The following is a 3,950-nucleotide window of genomic DNA, read 5'->3' as shown; positions in this document are numbered from 1 at the left end:
GGACAATTTATGCCAGAAGATCCTTGGGAAAATCCCACTCTTTCAGGCCAAAGTTCTTAGCCATGATTAACACATGAAGGGTTGCCACTGCCCAGGCTTTTAAAAACAAAATAGAAAAGTCTTACCAATGGATAGCCAAGAAAACATTTAGACAATGTCTGATTATTAATTCACGATTATTATTAATGCCAGCTCTATAAGCACAAGGATGTTAGTCTGTTTTCTCACACCCTCTCGGTGCTGACAACAATGTCTGACACAACAAGTTTTCACTAAATGTTTGTTAAACAAATGGTAGTAAATATTTTTGACTTTTTGAGCCATATGATCTCTGTTGCACCTACTCAACTCTGTATAGTATGCCTATACTAGGACCCACAATTGTAGCCCTAGATATAGATCCAAGAGAAATTAGTACATATGTCCACTAGAAAATGTACACAAATATTTACACGGCATTATTCATAATAACTCAAAACTGAAAGCACTCTAATGTCCACCGATGCTGAATGGGTCAATAAGTGGTGTTACATTCAAACAATAGAATACTATATACCAATGATAAAGAACAAACAACTATTACATGTAACAAACTGGATGAACACACAATGCTGAACAAAAAAAAAGACAGATTCTTAGGGCACATACTGTATGATTCATTTACATAAATTTCAAAATAGCCCAAATTAATCTATGGTGCTAGTGGTTATATTAGTCGTTGCCCCTGAGAAGTATGAACTGGGAGGGGACACAAAGACCTGTGCGGTGCTGGAAATGGTCTCCAGCTTGATCTGGGTAAAGGTTTTAAGCTATGTGTTAAGAGTTGTGCATTTCATTGCATGTGCATTATACCCTGCTGTGGACTGAATGTTTGTGTTCCCTGCAAAGTTCGTATGTTGGAACCCTAATCCCCAATGTGATAGCATTTGGAGATGGGGACTTTGAGAGGTAATTAGGTCATAAGGGTGGAGCCCTCCCGATAACATTAGTGCCCTTACAAGAAAAGACATGTCAGAGCTTGTTTCTTCCCCCGAGCCCCACCAGACTCATCCATACTGGCACCCTGATCTCAGAGTTACCAGCCTCTAGAACTATGAGAAATAAATGTCTGTTGTCTAAGCCACCCAGTCTGTGATATTCTTATTATAGTAGCCAGAATTGACTAAGACATACCTAAATAAAAAAGAAAAAAAAAATGAATGAAATAAAACTAAACAAATTGGCCTGGATAAATCTTCGTAAGATTCTGGTGAGTAAAAGCAATGCATGTTACAGAAGGATATTTACAGTATATCATTTCAGCAAATGTTAAAGAAACAATAGTATATATATATATATTGTGTGTGTGTGTGTGTGCGTGTTTAAGGATATATACATCTGCGCTTAAAGTATTAAAATGGACAGGAAGGAGCGACTTCAGGATGGTAATTACTTCTAATAAGAGAAGGGAACCAAAAGATTCTGTAAAATACAGTAATACATGTCTTTAAAAAAAAGAATTGAATGTCCCAATATTCATGGCAGCACAATTTACAAAAGCCAAGATATGGAAGCGGTCTAAAAGCCCATCAACAGATGATTGGATAAAGAAATTATGGTTCATATATACAGTGGAATATTATTAAGCCATTAAAAAAAAATGAAATCCTACCATTTGCAATGACATGGATGGACCTAGAAGTTATTATGCTGGGTGAAATAAGTCAGACAGAGAAAGATAACTACCATATGATTTCACTTATATGTGGAATCTAAGGAACAAAAAGAACAAACTAATCAAAAACAGACTCACCAATATAGTGGACGATTGGGTGACGGATAGAGGGGACGGAGGTTGGGAGGCTGAGAGAATGGGGTGAAGGGCTAAAGAGTACAAATTAGTAGTTGATAGCTGGGCATGGGGATGGGGAGCACGGCATAGGGAATGCAGTTAGCATTTTTTTTTTTTAGGCGAGGCAACCCTTGGTTGACCTCACAGATTGCAAGGACCTTGTCAGCTTACAATCCCTTATTTTTTACTTTTTACGCCTACAGCACCTGTTCTTCCTAGGTGATCTCCCATCCAAATACTAACCAGGCCCAACTATGCTTTGCTTCTGAGATCAGACGGGATCGGGCTTGTTCAGGCTGGCATGGCTGTAGACTGCAGTTGGCATTAATATGATGGCTAGGTGGAGGGCCAGAGAAAGAGGGAGCAATTGGGGGGATCATTTTATGAACTATATAGATATCTAACCAATGTACTGTATACGTGAAACTAATTTAAATAAATAAATATTAAAAAAAGAATTGAATGTGGTAAAATGCTAATATTTGTTAAAACTGCCTAGTGAGAACTTATTTTTCATATTATTCTCTGTGTACTGTGAAGTGTGTTTGAAATATTCATGATATTTAAATAATTTATTATACATGAAAAATACAAAAATCAGTGAGGACAATGAATGTGCTCTGATAAGCACAGAAATCAGAAGTTGGTGGTTACGAATGTCAGTTCTAGTTTTATATTACTGTCAGTAATCAATTTCTATATTTTGTTTGTGTTGCACAGCATCAAGTAATTCTTGATTCTCAGGAAAAAAGAGGCCTGCAAATAGTAACAGTCTTTAAACAACTTGTCTTGCAGGTTTCTGACACTCGTCAATGAGTCTGATCCAGAAGCTTGAAAGAAGAGTAATAAGAATTTTCTGTTCAAAGTTGTATTACTAATACTATCTAACAACTGCTCACATTCTTAAATTGATTCCATTTCAAGGGGGTCAACAAAGGGCTCTGCTGCTAGTTTTTACCTTCATTGTTCAGGGAGAAAGACTTTTCTTGTAATTTTATGAGATGTTGAATGGTGCCGTTTTAAAAATCTGGTGTATCGGTATCAGTAAAATCTTAATGTGTCAGATACCTTGCAAATTTTCAAATCAGAATTATAATTTTTAAATATAGACCTGCGATTTCATTTTGATCTCTTTGCTAACACTTTATCTTAAGTTGTAAATACAACATTATCTCAATACTGCAAAGCAACTTAAGTCTGCTCACGTTTGTAAGAAATACCAGCTGGAGCATTCGATTTAAATTTAACTCATTTAAATAGAAGTATTTAGCTAATAATAGGTTTTCTTTTACCAGATAGAGAGCAATGTCTTTTCCTACTTGAAATCGCCATACCAGCATCTCGCTTTGGCCTGAAAAGTAAAAAGGAAATTCTGTATCTCACTGGCCCTATTATTACGATAACCCAAAATGTCTTAAAAGTCTTCCAAGAGACTATACATCATCATGATTAAAATGCCATATACAGTGCATTTTAAGATGCTGTCTTCTTGATAATGGCTAATGCTTGATGTATCATATAACAGCTTAACCTGGTACGGGCACAACTTAATAGAAGCCACTACCCTCTCACTTTCCCCTCATCATTGTTTTCTCACCATTTGAATGTCATTACTACATTTTTGCCAACATTTCATAGAGTGGTTTTAAAAAAAATCTCCCTTATAATAGCTTTTTCTGAATATATATATATATCAGAGGAGTGTGGTGGCAAAGGGGGAATGTGGGTGTGGGTTTGGATTCATGCTCTCCCCTTATTCTTCGTGCCACCTTTGCAAGTTATTTGACCTTTCTAAGCTTCAGTTTCTTGCCTATAAAATGGAGATAATAATGCTCACCGTATGGGGTCATTGTCAGATGAACATGAGATAATTCATGTAAAACAGCCCAACGCAGACACATGGTAAATCCTCAGTAAATGTTAGTTGTTATTGTTATTATTCACTAAAATAAGCACCATTTGTTCTCGGGTCCTGCTGGTTTATACAGATGTACGTAAGTTTAATCTTCAAGAACACTTCATAACAACTGAGTACATACTCTGCGGATAGGATAGACCAGTGCTCTGCGCTCGGGGGACTTGCATTTCTAGTGCTATTTGTGCATTTGCAAATTTCTCT

The 3,950-nt window shown here is 36.5% G+C and overlaps 1 pseudogene; it reads right to left on the bottom strand.

Moving 5' to 3' along the window:
* Positions 1-2,025: 2,025 nt before the first annotated feature.
* Positions 2,026-2,144, bottom strand: LOC111742257 (annotated as a pseudogene).
* Positions 2,145-3,950: the final 1,806 nt, after the last annotated feature.

Source organism: Pteropus vampyrus, unplaced genomic scaffold (assembly GCF_000151845.1).
Source record: "Pteropus vampyrus isolate Shadow unplaced genomic scaffold, Pvam_2.0 Scaffold89, whole genome shotgun sequence".
In the NCBI taxonomy this organism is placed as follows: domain Eukaryota; kingdom Metazoa; phylum Chordata; class Mammalia; order Chiroptera; family Pteropodidae; genus Pteropus; species Pteropus vampyrus.
Note: the sequence above shows the minus strand (reverse complement) of the source record. Positions and strands in the feature narration are given on the sequence as shown.